General features: G+C 46.5%; 1 protein-coding gene across 4 annotated transcripts in view; it reads right to left on the bottom strand.

Annotated features, from left to right (window-relative positions):
• The window catches only part of LOC144111506 (uncharacterized), a 104,548-nt gene that overhangs the window by 55,844 nt on the left and 28,645 nt on the right, over window positions 1-20,059 (bottom strand). The gene's annotated exons all lie outside the window — the stretch shown is intronic.

Genomic DNA, 20,059 nt, shown 5'->3' with positions numbered 1-20,059 from the left:
GGAATGAATGCACTTGGCGACAGCAGGACGCGTGTTTTGACACCTTTCACATCGTGTTCATCAAAGTATGTTTATAACGGATGTGTGTGTCGTCGTATATAACACTCAGTGGAAGCACATTTATTACTCCAGTATCAAGTTATACAACAGGCATGCAAGTGCTTTTGCCTTTGTCGTAACCTCCTCCTCATAATTCTCCTCTTCCTCCTCGCCACGTCAAGCTCGAAAGCGACAGAGGACCCGAGTATAGGCAGTTACGCATTTCGTGCTTCGCATGTCAATCCGCGTTTTTCACACGGCCGCTGTGTGCATGCGCGCCTCCCTTCTTCCAGCTCCACTGGTTGAAAACAAACCGCCAGCTCCTACTGCGCATGCGCAGTTTATGTTAGTAACAGGCGCATGCGACAGATGGCAGCAGCTGTCAAGCACACACTTGCCTCTTCACAGGCGGAGTTGGCGCCTCGTGAAACCGGATCGCGCCTGGGTCTTCCACATGCGTTTGTTTTCAACCAATATCAGACGTGTTTTCGCCACTCCCTAGATGGCGCCACTTGTGAAAAAGACAAGCCTCGTATTCTCCTCGCAGTTGCAGCGCATTTCTTTTTCCCTCAGCCAATCACGACGACAACAATATATTTTTCAGTTACAACTGAAGTACCTGTAACTGGATCTCACCAGGAATAGCTAAGAGGAGTGACTGCAGTTCAATTCAGCTCCGCAATTCATCGTGCTCTCTCGCCCAGCAGGTATGACCGTGCTGCCAGGAAACACGCCACATGTCCCAGTATAGACGCTAAGAAAGTAGCAGCGCCGCATAGCTGTGGAGTGAGGAACCACAGTGCAGGTGCCGCCAGGTTTGATCGTCAGTTCTCGAACGAGGCTAGTACCGTGTATCTGTGTATTTTATCGCTTAAAAAGGAAGACGATAGCGATAACGATAACAGCATTGATCATAGAACAAACCCAAGTTATTGACGTCCTAGCGGAGCCAGAGATGAAGAAAGGGACTTAAACGGGGCATTAGCGGGGAAGCCGATAAGCGAGAAGTACGTGACTGCAGGCTTCTGAGAGATATGTGGAGAGATGATATAGGGACATTTGTTAAGATAGGTGACCACGGCTGGCGCTGAACAGCTAGGGCTAATTGGACACCAATAAGAAAGGTTTATTTCGCCGTGAGGAACATGTACACAAGACTCATGATAATTATAATGAAGTCAGCGATTCTGACAAAGAGCGGCACTGCATGCACGCGCGAATTCTTTAGGGCAGCCCAGGCTTAGAACGGATTAATGACCAAATTTTTTTTCTTCTTGTCCACTCGTCATCGAGTGACGTTGCGGTTCTGCTACGGCCGGGATCTGACAGTCGCGGCGATGCGCTGATGAGTATGGAATGAAATCGAAGAGAAAAAAAACCAATCGCTGTTTCACGCGAATCCTGAAACCAGTCAATTCAGCTGCTGTCACAGAAATGCGTGGCGGTCCAAGGTGCCACCCAAACCTACGGTGTGGCAGGTCATTCTGCAACAGGGCTGTCACAGATGGCTCGCCACATTTAGTGTATATTCACATACCAGCGCTAGCCTGTGTTTATCTCCCTCATTCCTGCTGTCGTGCGTAAAGTTTTCCTCGCAAAGATCATTCACCAACTGGCCCAACACCAACAGCATGCGCCACTCACCACATACTGTCTTTGTATAAGCGAGACGATGGTATCCCAACATCAACAAAGAAGACCTCGCCCTGTCTGCAAACACGGGGACGTCAAGGGGACGTCAATGGGACGTCAATGGGATGTCAAGGTGACTCCTAGTAAACAGAAACGCCCATTTCAGTCACCGAAAGCGTCTCGCGCCCTTCTTCAGGCGTTTCTCCGCCGTATTTCATGTCGCGATTAGAGCTACCTCTGCTCGTAGTATTCGTTGAGGAGTCCTTCAGAACTGGAACGGAATCGTCACGTTACCCTAGAGGCATGAAACGGCCTTGCTTGTACACGACGCTTGTCGAGCGATCCTGTGAAAGGGATCAAAGTCTCGTACTACACAGCAGGTGCTTGCCTTATGCAGCGACGCTCAAAATAAAAATTAAAATAAACGCAGTGCGTTATCAGGCACCGCACCCGTAAATAAGAGGAAAAATAGCCACACGATGTGACACTGAGTCGCATTACTCGACAAAGCGCATTTCGCAACAGACCCCTGTCCGTATATGTACCGCGCACATCAGCCGACTGATCGGAACGTCAGGAATCCAGGATCGGGACAGGTGTACACTGGACGTGCCACAAAGGGCACGTCAATCACCCCGCCGCCCTCTTCCCACCCCTTTCCCTCTCCTAAAGGTCCCTGACCGCAGAACGAAAATAAAGCTGCGCGCACGTCAAGCCTGCTCTATAAGAGCTGCGGGGATTGCTGGGCTTGGAAAACAACGAGCCTGGTTGTGATAGGCACGACCGTGAGCTGATTCGGTGCTGCCCATGCCGTAGAAATCTCCTTCGTGAGGGCTATTGTGCTTCTTTCGTGCGATAATCAGCCCACCCTCACAGTAATTATCATTTGCCTGGTTAAGTCGCCTGCATCGCAAAGACCTGTCCACCGCTGACCTGGAATATACCTTACGCTAATCTCCGCAAGCGCACTTTCCCATACGTCACTGCGGAGCAAATTAAGACGGCAGAGTTTCTTCTCAAAGGGTTATGAGCACCACAAGATGGGTGCCAGGGGTGTGGGCAGCACGTAGGAAAGATACATGACAAATATCAAACAAAAAACTGTGTGCTCTCGCTTTGTGAACGACAGAAGAACGTGATCGGCCATCTTATTTGGGTCAACGCAGATTTGTGACAAAACCTGATAGCGGAATTGCGCTGTGCAATTTGCGACCATTCCATACCGGCGAACTTATCAACCTCGTACACTCATCGTGGGCGCCCTCTACCGCTGCCGTCTACGTTTCCTTTTTCATGGTGTCCACATTGTGTCTGCAAGAGACCATCACTTATCTGGTCTTAGAATCAGGTGCCTTGCTAATGTCCATTTTGTTGTCTTCGTTTCAGCTAGGACATCATAAACTCATTTATTGCACCGCAGAATCTGTGTACTTAGGTCCGAGGTATAATTGAACGATTCATACAGGAGGTGGTTGCCAAGTAAAACATCGCGGTGAGCCACACCTGTTCCGATGAGGGACCGCGTTTCTGTTGTCCGCTCGGTGAACCTCCCTACACAGTGGTTGCACTGTGATTTGCATAATCTCGCTGATCCCTCGAGTTTGTCGCCAGAGTAACGCGATACCATTACCGCATGAAAATTTTGACTTCGGCACCGGGATTCGAACCCGCTACTGCTGGTACACAAGACAAGTGCTACACATCTACGCTGTCAGTGCAGGTCCTAGCTGAAATCAGTGGAAGGAAAGAAACTTATGCGGAGCATGGTATGTCATGGTATGGTATAGTATGGTATGGCATAGTATGGTGTGATAGAGTATGGTATGGCATATCATGGTATGGTATGGTATAGAATGGTATGGCACATAATGGTATGGCATAGTATGGTATGGCACATAATGGTATGGTATAGTATAATATGGCATGGTGTTGTATGGTATAGTATGGTATGTATGGCGTGGTAAGGAATGGTATGTCATTGTATGGTATAGTATAGTATGGCATGGTGTGGTATGGTATGACATAGTATTGTGTGATAGAGTATGGTATGGCATATCATGGTATGGTATGGTATAGAATGGTATGGCATAGCATGGTATGGCATAGAATGGGATGGTATAGTATAATATGGCATGATGTGGTATTGTATGGCATAGCATGGTATGGTATGGTGTGGTAAGGAATGGTATGTCATTGTATGGTATAGTATAGTATGGCATGGTGTGGTATGGTATGGCATAGTATTGTGTGATAGAGTATGGTATGGCATATCATGGTATGGTATGGTATAGAATGGTATGGCATAGCATGGTATGGCATAGAATGGGATGGTATAGTATAATATGGCATGATGTGGTATGGTATGGCATAGCATGGTATGGTATGGTGTGGTAAGGAATGGTATGTCATTGTATGGTATAGTATAGTACGGTACGGCACGGTATGATACGGTATGATACGGCATAGTATGGTATGGCATAGCATGGTATGGTATGGCGTGGTATGAAATGGTATGGCATGGTATGTCACAGTATGTTATGTTATGGCATGGTATGGTATGGCACCATACACTTTTGGTGCCGACTGTATTCTTACAGGACGCTATGCAAAGCGTGCAGTGTTAGCTGTGAGCAGTGTGGTCGTTGCAGAAATTATGCGGCACGGCAGACGCAACCAGGTTGCATTTCCGTTGGACTTTGTCCCAGCACGTCCAGAACGCCAAATTTGTGCACATTATACAGGGTGCGTCAGTTAACTTGTGTCAAGCTTTAAAAGACGGCAACGAGATTTACGAAAATGTTACTAGTAAAAAATACGCTCACCTTTACAAGGCAACTGCCTGTCAACTTGTACTAATCGAATATTCGTTGATCGCGCTGTCATTTTTTTAAAGCTTGAAACAAGTTAGCTGGAACACCGTGTATATTTTCGACGGTTCTAATTCGCAAGGCGTCCATGCGGAAACGCCTTTCGGCAACCATCAGGTCACCGCCATTCCATCCACAGGTAGAGCTCAAGCCGTCGGCAGCGACGGGTCGCTGACCGGAGTTGAAAACACGGCCGGTCGTCGACACTTGCAACGTAAACTCGAAGGGGTCAAGCACTGAGTTTATAAGTGCTTCATTAAGAAGGCACGCGACCGTTGAAGAACAACAAGAAAAGCGACCTCGCTGAAAGGCTAACACGCAGAACGGGTTGAGGGACGTACACGAGCTCGCGTGAAGTCTGAGATGTACGCGAACACAAACAGAGCCGCGCATTCAAATGTCGCATTCCTGAGCTCGGAAGAAGCACGCGCGGAACGAAATGTCGTTTCGCAAGTGTCAATATTCCTTCGGCGAAGAGTTCCGCTTGATGCGACGGGAACCTACTTGCTTCCGGCATTGTTCGCTGAGAAAGGTGATCGTGTAGATTCTATAATATACCCACTACGAGAGGCAAATATAGACAGAGTGTGCAGTTGTGAGATGTAAAGTGGGCGCTCACATGTACTATCGTGCTCAATGCAACCTGCAACGCGTCAGCAGTGAACCAAGTGAGGTTAACGCGTTATAACAAATCAGTGAATATCCATACAAAGACCCGCCGCGGCGGCTTAGTGGTTAGGGCGCTCGGCTACTGATCCGGAGTTCCCGGGTTCGAACCCGACCGCGGCGGCTGCGTTTTTATGGAGGCAAAACGCTAAGGCGCCCGTGTGCTGTGCGATGTCAGTGCACGTTAAAGATCCCCAGGTGGTCGAAATGATTCCGAAGCCCTCCACTACGGCACCTCTTTCTTCCTTTCTCCTTCCACTCCCTCCTTTATATAAACCCTTCCCTTACGGCGCGGTTCAGGTGTCCAACGATATATGAGACAGATACTGCGCCTCTTTCTTTCCCCCAAAACCAATTATTATTATTATTATTATTATTATTATTATTATTATTATTATTATTATTATTATTATTATTATTATTATTATTACACAGTGGATCGCGAATGTACAAACATTCAGGGTACTCTGCTTCTTTTATCGGTCACCAAAATCATAACACTGTAAACATGAATTGCCCTGTAAGAGAGTAAGGACAGTATTTTAGGGCACTCCATTTTATGGGCAGTGTAGGCTTTTGATCACTAAATAAACGGAATGCATAGTGTTGGCAACTGCAGTGGTGGCTATGGATGTGGTTGAGCACCCGCCTCGCATGTGGTAGGTGCGGGGTTCGATCCTGGTAGGTGCGGGGTTCGCCGGGTACCCACCGGTGATACAATGGGTACAAGCTTTCCCCTGGTCTGGTGCTCGGCTTATTTAGGGTGAAATGCTCGGGAGATGGGTCTTTGAGCGCACCTTGAGAAGTCGAAAAATACCTCGTGCCATGGCGCTCTTTGGCCATAGATACCGTTGCGCCATAAAAATCCACAGTCACCATCATAGAGTTGACAACGAAGGTGCATTCTTTCATACGGCACGTAGCGGTAAGTTCTTTCCCTATCTCATGCTTCCTCGCTCTCTATCTCTGCACACGTCAATGAAATCCCCCTATATCCAAGCTAAAGACGAATGACTATATAAGATCGACAAAGCCATTCATGTTATACTACTGCATCTATCTAAGAAGGAAACAGGAAACAGCCAGCGCCTTTTTCCGGTCAATCAATTCATGAGCAAGTCAGCAGCAAGCCAAGAGCTGGCACGAACTCGTCACTTCGAACGCGGCGAAAAGGCTGTGACGATGTCGAGGCCACGAATCTTTTTTGAGTAACAGGCGACAAACGAGAACGCGACGTTCACAAACGGTCTTTCACACATGACTAAGTGGCGTTCACTACATTCCTGTTTATCCGCAGTGAAGCCGGTGTGCATGGGGAGACGGTCAAAACAAACGTACAATTACGGAGTGCAAAGCACCATCCCGCATTTCGTATTAAATTATATATATATATATATATATATATATATATATATATATATATATATATATATATATATATATATATATATATATATATATATATATATATATATATATATATATATACCACGTATGCGTAGAAAGCCCATGACAATGTCATCAACACACAAATAAGCACGTCCTACAATACATTCAAAGCCACGCGGACGCCTGCACGCGTAAACACATTCGCTGCCGATGGCAACCAACAACCCACTGCTCAGCGGTGCCCGTCAGCACCTCCCTCTTAGCTCCGTCCACCTCCTGAAGTACGAAGCGAGACGGGCCTGCTCACTGTATGCACTCTATATGGGACTAAAAGGGGAATAAGCTGCCCTCTAGCATACTTACATTTAGGGGCAGGGTATTCTTCCCAAGCCATGGGCTAGATTTACATCACTAAGAATAGGGAATACTTACGGCTGGCAACGGAAACAAATTCCCCCTTCAAAACTTCAGAATTTCTAGCAGTTACGAAGATTCTAACCGAGGTATCAAGCTCCTCTGTTTGGTAACCACATGGGCTCCGGTGCCGCGTTTAAAGGCCTCCTCCCATTACTAGCTAACTTCATCAAATTACTATGATTTGCGGTCGAAATATGTCTGCGTTGTTTACAGCAAGCATTCTGTCTATTTAGTGATCCAAATCTACCGCAGGACTTGGGCTGCATATCCTGCCCCCAAAAGGGAGTTCGCTAGACGACAGCTTACTCTTTTTTTACTCCTACATAGGCGCATTCCTCTTTAGAGTGCGTGACAGCGAAATCGGGTATTGTTCGGTGTGGCAACGCGCTATGCCCTCCGGAAGCAAACGGTTCCCATCATCATCATTAACCATCATCGTCAGCCCAAATGCGTCTACTCCGGTTGGCACTGTCCTCCCCTATGCTATCCTCACGAACGTCCTAAGCTCATCTGCCCAGCTGAACCCCTGACGTAGGTGTACACCTTCACATCGAAATGGATCTAAATACAAAGCCACCTTGTTTACACCTCAGGGCATACACCGTTACATGAGTGACACTTCCTTTTTTTTTAAGCCGAAAGCCTTTAATGGCTTATGCTCGCGTCCGTCCGTCCGTCCGTTACGCTCTTCAACTCGATAGGAAAAAAATCTTTGTGCGCGATGGGATTCGAACCACCATACTTCCGTCCCGCAGCCGAGCATGGTAACGACTACGCTACTTCCTGCCAACGCATATGTATATCTCCTTGTCTAGGACGCTAGAGAGTTTGCAGAAAGGTGTCGAATCAGACAGATGCCTCCCAGATGCCCTCCAGTGTCTCCAGCATTCGAGATTCGCAAACAATTGTGTACTTATTCAACATCTTAACCACACATCAGTGATCACAAGCAGCAGCACCGCGCTAAAGGCTTTCGCCTCACCGCACTTCAGCTCAACAAAGTGGCCCCTGATTTTTTTTTTTTTAACGCGACCTAAAATTGTTCAGGCGCGGACTTCTCGCGAAGTCGAAGTCGAACTCGCGTCGCTGTACCACGCGACGACAACGAATGCACGCGCACTGAAACGTTTCCGTAACACAAGCCGTCGCTGTTGCTGCTGCTGGTGTTGCCGAGCCCGTTGCAAGGAGCGCGCAAGACGACGGCAAAGAAACAGCTTTGTCCGGCCTCCACACTTGCGCCCAGAAACACATGTGCGAGGTGAGCCGAGCGGTTTCTATTTTTCTTTTTCCCTCCCTTATTTCTTGCTATTCCGTCATCCGCGAGCTCACCTATTCTTTTCCCGCCTCCCTCCGTCTTTTCTTTTTTTTTTTTCGAACGCAAATACGCTCCACTTTCGAGTCGAAAAATGAAAAAAAGTAAAGTATCTAGAAAGAGGATAATGCCGGTGAAGTTATATGACGCATCTGTTCGCCAACAAAAACGTCCCTTTCCTTGCAGGCCAGGTGAAAAGCGCCCTTCGTCGAGTACAGGCGAATAAGGTGACGTCAGTCTCCAGTGTCCCCATTGCCCAGAGGTGCATTCCTCGTTGACGCAGGTGTGCATACGTTTGCATACGTATGCGTGCGTCCGAATGCGTACGATACACGGTTTTCAGTGTGGTGTGTACACGACGCTAACGGGGCTTCTCGTTCGCCGACTTTCCGTGCTGTCGCCCAGCCGTAGCGCCAGCTGGTTAACACTTGCCTGCTGCTCTAACGACATTGACATCAATCATATATTTCCATGCTGAGGTGGTCGATGCAGTATACAGTTAGAACACCGTTATCAGCATGCAGTCAACTACTCCTCCCCATGCATGAGTGAGGAGGCTAGATTTTAGTCTTTGTCTGAATAGAACGGACATGTAGAAGAGACATGCACGAGTATTCTTTCTTCCCAAGGTCTGTAAAAGATTGGATTAGGCTCCCTGAAAAGGTAGCGTCAATTATGTCCAATGATTTATTCGCACCATCTTTGTCAATTCCTTGTTCATGGCCTATTGTGATTATCTGTAGCGACACATTTTCTGTACATCACTTTGTCGCCTATATTTATATATATTACGGGTTATCCCCCCCCCCCCGCCTCCTACTGTCGCACTGTAATGCTATTTGTGGTGCTGTGGGTATTCAAGTAAATAAATAAATAAGTAAACAAAACTTGTACTCTTACCAGGCGCACAATCCTCTTTCATATATTTTCATCCTCGAAGCAGGCGGAAAATTGTTCCCTTTTAAACTTCTCGCGTCTGTGCGTGTATGTGAGTGGAATATAGTGCTGGGCTATAGTATGTTCGTTCAATTGTTCTTTCTGATAAGACTTAGCAAGCAGGTAGAATTGGAAAGAGGTGGAGCGGCGTTAATTTAATAACCGATTCCAAGAGAAGGCAACCGTAGCAAGGAGCGGCAGAAAGTTAGGTGGCCGGATGAGATTAGGAAGTTTGCGAGGATAGGGTGGTCGCAGCTAGCTGGCACAGGACAGGGTTAATTGGAGAGACATGGAAGAGGCCTTTGCCCTGCAGTGGGAGTAGTGAGGCTGATTATGATGATGTCGAGCGCTGTTACTGCACATTTGTTCCTTCTTCTGAACACACACGATTGGTGGTGGTGGTAGTGGTTTTATTAAAAATAATAGTAAAAAGGAAGGAAAAGATTTTTGCTAGCCCCGGCATCTGCCATCGATACTGAAGCACCTGAGCTGGGGCAGCGGAAATAAAGGACAGCAGGCAGAATGGAGAAATGAAATGAAAGAGGTGAGGGGACAGGAATAGAGGACAGGGGGAGAAGTAATATGTACAAACTATTTACACAATAAGTAATGTGTCCAGGTTGTGCGCGTGATTAGTTCAGTTTAGAGGAATTAAATCACACACGCGCACAGCACTGTGTAGGTTACAACTGGAGTGGGGCGTCCAGTTATTAATCGTTCAAGGTAGAACTCGCGGAGCGTTCGGTCACTGCGTGTAACTACCTGACGGAGAACAGACGGGACGTCAAGCCCGTGTGTTTTTATGGAGGAAAAACGCTAAGGCGCCCGTGTGCTGTGCGATGTCAGTGCACGTTAAAGATCCCCAGGTGGTCGAAATTATTCCGGAGCCCTCCACTACGGCACCTCTTTCTTCCTTTCTTCTTTCACTCCCTCCTTTATCCCTTCCCTTACAGCGCGGTTCAGGTGTCCAACGATGTATGAGACAGGTACTGCGCCATTCCCTCTCGCTCCAAAACCAATTATTATTATTATTATTATTATTATTATTAATATTATTATTATTAATATTAATAATATTATTATTATTATTATTCCATCCTGATGTATGAACTGCTCTTGCCCTCCAGTACAGTTTTCGGATTCTGTAAAGTGTTTACGGATTTGGTTTGATTCCGGTCTTCTTTTTTCTACTCACTTGTCCTACATACGTGCTAAACTTGAATAAAGTCGTCTGTTTGCTGTATCGTATTAAGATGTTTCTACCAATTTCGGTCAGGAAATTTTTGGTTCATTCCTTAGCCTACAGTGTACTCAGGTATGGAATCACAACTTTTCTTCATTGTTCTGGTATCTGGCATCAACGTGTAAATAGATTGTTAAAATGCGCGTTAAAAAGTGTTACTATACGATGTGTGTACTCCGCAAAATGTGAACCTTTTTCAGATGCTAAGGATGCCCAATTTTCGATCCCTTTTTGTCCACACCGTTGTACTAAAACATTTCTGGAGCGATACATTTAAAGTCCCCACTGTGCTTCCCCGGCCTTTACGTCATGTGACTGCATTTTCAGTTCCTCGCGCACGGACCAGATTTGGTAAATATAGTCGAGCTTATTATGTTCCAGATATATTTATTGCTCTTCCCCCTGAAATTAATTCCTGTAAGCCTGTACGTGATTACCCGCCGCGGTGGCTCAGTGGTTAGCGCGTTCGGCTACTGATCCGGAGTTCCCGGGTTTGAACCCGACCGCGGCGGCTGCGTTTTTATGGAGGAAAAACGCCAAGGCGCCCGTGTGCTGTGCGATGTCAGTGCACGTTAAAGATCCCCAAGTGGTCGAAATTATTCCGGAGCCTTCCACTACGGCACCTCCTTCTTCCTTTCTTCTTTCGCTCCCTCCTTTATCCCTTCCCTTACGGCGCGGTTCAGGTGTCCAACGATGTATGAGACAGATACTGCGCCATTTCCTTTCCCCAAAAACCAATTATTAATTATTATTAAGCCTGTACGTGATATTCGCATAATTGTACTTAGAATGATTGTGCTGTACACATTAATTTCTGTGCCATTGTGAAACTTTTCGGTTTCTGTTTGGTTTCTTTCGTGTCTTCTTTCTTTTTTTCTCCCCCCCAAAAATAGTCAATTTTTTCGGCCGAGTCTTGCTGTCGACTGACAAGCCTCGAGTGACAAGCCACATGTGATGACTTAGGCGAGCCTGGTATCTGTGATTGTATTTGTAGACTTGTGAATAAAATTATTATTATTATTATTATTATTATTATTATTATTATTATTATTATTATTATTATTATTATTATTATTATTATTATTATTATTATTATTAACGTTCTCGGTGCGGGTAGTTGGACACGCTCGGCGAAAACCCGCAAATTAGCCCGTGAGCTTCGTACTATCGCTTCTCGCCAAATTCTCCCGTATAGCTCCCTAAAACTTAAGGCGCGACGGCTTAGTCCTGAAGCAGCGGACTTCACTGCCGCAAACACAGACCTTGGGGCTAATTCTTATTGAACGATTTCCCTGTTTGTAAGTTTCAATTTCTGTGTTATCTTTATTTAGGCTTCAGTGAGCATTGCGGGGCAAAGATTACGCCCACCAGCATCATCCCCGGTTAGTGAAGATCTATGAATACGTAAAGCCGGCAATTTTTCCGACGCATATGGCACTTTTCTACTGCCTAACACATTGACGCGTAAGGTCATACGCGACCATTGTCCCCTGCATGCACTGGCGAGGCATAAAAGTTGCGTCGGTGATATTCTGTTGAGCGTGCGTCAGGTCATTTTTCTTATTGCTTCCCGAGAAAGTGCTACTAGCCCCGCCTCCTGACAACTCGGCCGCGTAAACTTCGCACGGTCTCGGCGAGATGACCTTGAAACAGATGACGTTAAACGCAGCCCTTAAACGAGCACGACAGCTGACGCTAACAGAACAAAGAACTTGACTGATCTCGCAGATACGCATGTGCTCACAGCTGAGGGAATAATGACGTCACTAAGAAGCATAGCTCGTTGTTAACAATCGTTAGTTGTCAGATAAAAGAACCTCTCAAGTGTAGAGCTGAGCACTGAGCTTGCCTTTAAAAAAAACAGAACAAATATTCATTTTATAATAATAATAATAATAATTGGTTTTTTGGGGAAAGGAAATGGCGCAGTATCTGTCTCATATATCGTTGGACACCTGAACCGCGCCGTTAGGGAAGGGATAAGGGAGGGAGTGAAAGAAGAATTCATTTTATGCAAATCGTCTTTTATAGAATATAGGATCTATAGGATAACAGATGGGAAATTTTTCACTGAAACTGCGCTGGGCTCATAAGGTTCTTTTTTTTTTAGAACGAAAGTTCAAGAAACGCGTAGTTCAAAGAATGCCCAAAATTTATGGACAAAATTTTGAATATTGGAAGATTGAAAGGTACTGTTATGAAAATATTGAATATAATGGTCCATTCTTCCTCTGTGTAGCGAAATGGTTGTTTTAAAGTTTTTCCATCGCTAGCACCGAGCAGTTAGACTCCCATAGAAAACCAACGGGGAGCGCTTTTGACGATAGCAAAAACGTTAATAGCGAAAAAATGCAAGCCTGCGGACAAGAAATCTGCGGATATATTGATTGTTATAGAGAAATCTTACAATATATCAAAAAGTTGCTTTCATAAACTCTTTCCCGTTAAAAACTGCTTTTGTCGAGAATTGTTCGGTATGCTAATACCCGTCTTCAAGGGTTTCTCATTTCAAAGGAGACTAAATTAGCACAACGGAAGGGTTGTATAGCGCGCCAGTGACGGTAGCCTGTGCCAGCGTGTGTGCTCTTTGGTTTTATGTCCAGAACCGGAGCGAGAGAGAGAGCATGAAAGGGCGAGAAAGAGGGAGAGGCAGACCGATTTCAAAAGAACAAAAAAGATAAAAATAAGCCGCCGACAAAAAAAAACAGGCGCAAAGTGAGAATGGTCAAAAGAATCGCGGGGAGATTAACTTGGGCGTGACTGAAGTTAGCTGGGAAGGAAGAAAAGGGCCATGCAACTGCGAAATATGAAAATGGGTCATGGAAAGAAAATAACTAGAAGAATAAGAATGCGCTGGAACGCATATGACAGGTTCTTTCAGATCATGAAGGGCAGTTTACGAATATCCCTCAAGAGGAAAGTATACACCGGCCGCATCTTAGCGGTACTCACCTACGGGGCAGAAACATGGAGGGTAACGAAAAGGGTTCAGCTTAAGTTAAGGACAACACAGCGAGCTATAGAGAGAAAATTAATAGGTGTACCGTTAAGAGACCGGAAGCGGGCAGAGTGGGCGAGGGAACAAACGCGGGTTAATGACATCCTAGTCGAAATCAAGAGGAAGAAATAGATTTGGGCAGGGCATGTAATGCGAAGGCAAGATAACCGCTGGTCCTTAAGGGTAACGGAGTGGATTCCAAGAGAAGGCAAGCGTAGCAGGGGACGGCAGAAAGTTAGGTGGGCGGATGAGATTAGGAAGTTTGCAGGCATGCGGTGGCCGCAGCTGGCTGGAGAGACTGGGAGAGACATGGATAGCTAGAGAGACGTGGGAGAGCCATTTGCCCTGCAGCGGGCATAGTCAGGCTGATGATGATTAATGAGCCGCGCAAATGACGGACACGAGAAAGTGCATATCTGCACCTGCGAGCGCAGAGACGAAATTTCTTCAAAGAAACCGACTCGACAGCCCAGGTTTCAAACCTTAGGAGGGTGCGAGCTCTGCGGCAGGAGGACAGAGCTACAGAACATGCAGGGAAGGGAGCCGGAGTGAGACATTATCGGCCAAATCTGGCGTTCTTCCTTCGTACGGTTCGACGAAGACTTGGAAACAACGTCGTCGCTAAAAATGCAACACTGCCCTCATTTTTTTTTTTTTTTGCTTTGCGTTCCTCGCAGCATGCTATTCACATTTAGGCCTATAACAACGTTCCTTTCGGTCTACAAACACACTTTAGTCAGCACTTTCTAGTCATAAGGTAAGTTCTCGAACATTCAGTCGTTCCAAAAAGCTGGCGAGCTCAGGAAATCAGGACAAGCGCTTCTAGTTCGCACGGCTGCCACCCCATGCTGCGTGGCGCTGAACGCACAAAACTACTAAATTGGACGATAACAGGTGGGTAGATAAGGTATTTAAATACCTGTACAGAAAGAGCGTTGACACACAGTGGCGAAAACGAACTAGAAAGCTGGCCAGTAAGTTTGCCAGAGACGAGGAAGGAGAAAAAAAGAGCACTAAACGACAGGTTAAAAACATCTATGGTAAAAATTGGATAGATTCAATGGAAAAGAAGCATAGTGTAGAACTATATCGATGCTGGAAAAGGCAGATTAGGAAGGAAATGTTTTATGATAACTCAACAGACAGTGCGCTTTTCTTTGAAGCTAGGTCAGGGTGTCTTAGAACGCGCAGCTACAAAAAGAAATTTAACGAAGAAGATGACACAAGTGCTGTGTGTGGTAAATCTGTAGAAACAATAGAACACCTCATTCTAAAATGTGATGGTATCCATCCCGATGTCGATGCAGGGACAGTCATTCATCCTGAGGCCTTAGGGTTTAGAGATAACAATAGTCATGTAAATAAATCTGCGGTGGAAATTAGCAAAAAGCGATTGGAGGATTGGTGGCACAAAAGCAGAGGTGACATAAGTTTTAAAGTGTAGGAAAACGTATTTTAAAGAAAGTGGCGAATTTTATAAACAACTTACAGCAGAGTTAAACAAAAATAAAGGAAAAAACTGAGCATGGTGGCAACTACCACTGCCCCGTTTCAAAGGGGACGCTCCATCCATCCATCCATCCATCCATCCATCCATCCATCCATCCATCCATCCATCCATCCATCCATCCATCCATCCATCCATCCATCCATCCATCCATCCATCCATCCATCCATCCATCCATCCATCCATCCATCCATCCATCCATCCATCCATCCATCCATCCATCCATCCATCCATCCATCCATCCATCCATCCATCCATCCATCCATCCATCCATCCATCCATCCATCCATCCATCCATCCATCCATCCATCCATCCATCCATCCATCCATCCATCCATCCATCCATCCATCCATCCATCCATCCATCCATCCATCCATCCATCCATCCATCCATCCATCCATCCATCCATCCATCCATCCATCCATCCATCCATCCATCCATCCATCCATCCATCCATCCATCCATCCATCCATCCATCCATCCATCCATCCATCCATCCATCCATCCATCCATCCATCCATCCATCCATCCATCCATCCATCCATCCATCCATCCATCCATCCATCCATCCATCCATCCATCCATCCATCCATCCATCCATCCATCCATCCATCCATCCATCCATCCATCCATCCATCCATCCATCCATCCATCCATCCATCCATCCATCCATCCATCCATCCATCCATCCATCCATCCATCCATCCATCCATCCATCCATCCATCCATCCATCCATCCATCCATCCATCCATCCATCCATCCATCCATCCATCCATCCATCCATCCATCCATCCATCCATCCATCCATCCATCCATCCATCCATCCATCCATCCATCCATCCATCCATCCATCCATCCATCCATCCATCCATCCATCCATCCATCCATCCATCCATCCATCCATCCATCCATCCATCCATCCATCCATCCATCCATCCATCCATCCATCCATCCATCCATCCATCCATCCATCCATCCATCCATCCATCCATCCATCCATCCATCCATCCATCCATCCATCCATCCATCCATCCATCCATCCATCCATCCATCCATCCATCCATCCATCCATCCATCCATCCATCCATCCATCCATCCATCCATCCATCCATCCATCCATCCATCCATCCATCCATCCATCCATCCATCCATCCATCCATCCATCCATCCATCCATCCATCCATCCATCCATCCATCCATCCATCCATCCATCCATCCATCCATCCATCCATCCATCCATCCATCCATCCATCCATCCATCCATCCATCCATCCATCCATCCATCCATCCATCCATCCATCCATCCATCCATCCATCCATCCATCCATCCATCCATCCATCCATCCATCCATCCATCCATCCATCCATCCATCCATCCATCCATCCATCCATCCATCCATCCATCCATCCATCCATCCATCCATCCATCCATCCATCCATCCATCCATCCATCCATCCATCCATCCATCCATCCATCCATCCATCCATCCATCCATCCATCCATCCATCCATCCATCCATCCATCCATCCATCCATCCATCCATCCATCCATCCATCCATCCATCCATCCATCCATCCATCCATCCATCCATCCATCCATCCATCCATCCATCCATCCATCCATCCATCCATCCATCCATCCATCCATCCATCCATCCATCCATCCATCCATCCATCCATCCATCCATCCATCCATCCATCCATCCATCCATCCATCCATCCATCCATCCATCCATCCATCCATCCATCCATCCATCCATCCATCCATCCATCCATCCATCCATCCATCCATCCATCCATCCATCCATCCATCCATCCATCCATCCATCCATCCATCCATCCATCCATCCATCCATCCATCCATCCATCCATCCATCCATCCATCCATCCATCCATCCATCCATCCATCCATCCATCCATCCATCCATCCATCCATCCATCCATCCATCCATCCATCCATCCATCCATCCATCCATCCATCCATCCATCCATCCATCCATCCATCCATCCATCCATCCATCCATCCATCCATCCATCCATCCATCCATCCATCCATCCATCCATCCATCCATCCATCCATCCATCCATCCATCCATCCATCCATCCATCCATCCATCCATCCATCCATCCATCCATCCATCCATCCATCCATCCATCCATCCATCCATCCATCCATCCATCCATCCATCCATCCATCCATCCATCCATCCATCCATCCATCCATCCATCCATCCATCCATCCATCCATCCATCCATCCATCCATCCATCCATCCATCCATCCATCCATCCATCCATCCATCCATCCATCCATCCATCCATCCATCCATCCATCCATCCATCCATCCATCCATCCATCCATCCATCCATCCATCCATCCATCCATCCATCCATCCATCCATCCATCCATCCATCCATCCATCCATCCATCCATCCATCCATCCATCCATCCATCCATCCATCCATCCATCCATCCATCCATCCATCCATCCATCCATCCATCCATCCATCCATCCATCCATCCATCCATCCATCCATCCATCCATCCATCCATCCATCCATCCATCCATCCATCCATCCATCCATCCATCCATCCATCCATCCATCCATCCATCCATCCATCCATCCATCCAACCAACCGCGGGAATTTCAAATCCCATTAATTTTCTAAGGCCGCCGGAAACAGTTGTTGCGAACGCAGGAAGCATCTTATAGGTCATATTTCGCAGCCAGCCGGAAGAGTCGGCCAGGATAATCACTACGTTCACACAGAATCTCCTGTTACTCTTTATTTTCCTTAAATCACAAGTTTATAATATCCTCATTGTCCTACGCGGTGTCCGCTACTGGAGGCTTACAGATGGCGCTAGTTATTGATGTCCAGAAAAGCTGGGCGTGGTAAGCGCGAGTGAGCGGTATTGATGTGACCGCTGACGGCTCGCTCAAAAGCCCAGTCAGGTCAAGCGGAGTCAAAACGGCAAAACGAAAACATAACCACGGTCACGTAACCGCCTATCAGAACCAGAGGTGGGCATTTGACCTCAAAAACCTGTACCTCACCTCAACCTCAAAAAAAAAAAAAAAAAAAATTGGCCGACCTCACTCAACCTCAACCTCATCAGTTGAGGTTGAGGTCTCCTTAGATGCCTTCACCTCACTTTTCCTGAGGGCACTGCTGACCTCACTCAACCGCACCTCAGCCTCAAACTGTGAGGCTGAGGTCGGCTGCTCGACCTCAGAAAACAAACGAAAAACAAAACAAAAAGCGATTAAGAAGTTTTTAAGTTAAAAACAACTCTGATAATCCTGTGAGACAGGAAAGCCAAAATGATGATTGTATTATTTAATAAAGTGTGTACAGACACTATAGATGTGCACGCAATAGGAGAAGCTTTTAATCTGGGAATGAACCCTCACAGAGTATATGGCCTTCGGGCAGAGGTGTCCCATACGCGGTTACCACCAGTACGTCGGTGAGTACTTTATATGTGCCAATATTTGGCAACCGGCTTTGTGTATACATGTTCATATTGGAAACTTCTCGCTCATTCACGCACGAACCGGCAATTGACAAACACAGCCCTTCTACACCATCTACCAGAAATTGGGAGGAGGGGGGAGGTGTTCACGATACTCTTTTCAGGCTTGAGAATAGTTACCGAATTTAAAGAAACTTTTCGTCGATGTACTTTCGAATGGGACGGTTATGCAGACGCATATCAGTATATTTCAATTTTCTAGCTCTATCCGGCATAGCGAGAATGACCTTTTCAGTCATCTGTATGTTACCTTCGAAAGCACTTAACAAGCTGCGACTGTAGTACACCAACAGTAGCACGTTGTATTTATGTCTGTGTAAGCGGCTTCTATTATTAATCCGAAAGCATTAGATGGCTCACTTTCAAGGTCATATTCGCAAAAAAGTGTCCACAAGAAACGGCGCCATGCGACGTCACGAGCCGACGAGTCACGCGACTAAGATTATGCCGGCACATAATTAGTTAATTCTAATCAACATAATTAGGTTATGGTAGACTAATTAGTATAATTAGTGATGGCATCATGTGAGTGTGACGTCATACCAGGTTACGTGACAGCGATGTAATGTGCCATCAAACCTAGTCACGTGACGACGCTGTAATAGGACATCACACCTATTCACTTGACCACGACGTAATTTCTCATCATACCAGGCCCTCACCCATCCCCTTTCACCCACATTTCAAGATCCATATGGATCCCACATTACTACACATGCGCGCATGACGCATTACAAAGCGTTCCCACAACCCGGTCCACATTAATGACAATCGGATTGTCCAGCTGCAGGTAAACGCGCCAGTTCTTATATATGACATACTGCAAAGATCATGCAACGACACAAGCCTTTGACTCTCGAGATGATGGCGATGATGATGATGCTAACAGTGTATCCTTATGAGCCTGGGGAACTCTGATATAGCGCTACCAAATTAAAAGTTGCCAGACTATTGATTAAATATTGTACATTACCCAGCAACCGAAGACAATTATTGTGCGGCTGCAGCTAATAATTAAGGATGATGATTTTGAGGTTCCTGGGAGGTAAACACCCTTCCCCATTTCCGCCACTTCCCTCCAGGTGGCGATGGTAATGGTTTCGAAATCATGGGAATTCTCCGATGACTCGGAGGACCCGTGGCATTTTGAAAGAAAGGGTATTCGAACACTGTGCCAACTATTAAAATCACACGGGTCAAAACAACTGGCCTAGAGTGGGCAGCATGAACCGCTCTCTCTGTCAAGAGCACCATGGCTCTCCGCTCAAATTTCCCCGCAGCGAAACGTGAGTTACGTGCTTTGCGCGCTCCCGGGAGTTTGAGCCGACCGGCAGGCAGCTGGGTGCTACGCCAGCGGGGCAAGGGGGAGGGAGAGTGGCGTGCTGTGACAGTGACACTCCTTCCGGGAAGACCAGAGGGGTGCGTCTTCCTGTAGGCTCCGACTGAACGGACATTACGGCGCAGCACCGGAAGCTAAGAGGGAACTGTGGCATCCGGTTGTCGAAACAGGCGAA

This window comes from Amblyomma americanum, chromosome 11 (assembly GCF_052857255.1).
Source record: "Amblyomma americanum isolate KBUSLIRL-KWMA chromosome 11, ASM5285725v1, whole genome shotgun sequence".
Classification (NCBI taxonomy): domain Eukaryota; kingdom Metazoa; phylum Arthropoda; class Arachnida; order Ixodida; family Ixodidae; genus Amblyomma; species Amblyomma americanum.
Note: the sequence above shows the minus strand (reverse complement) of the source record. Positions and strands in the feature narration are given on the sequence as shown.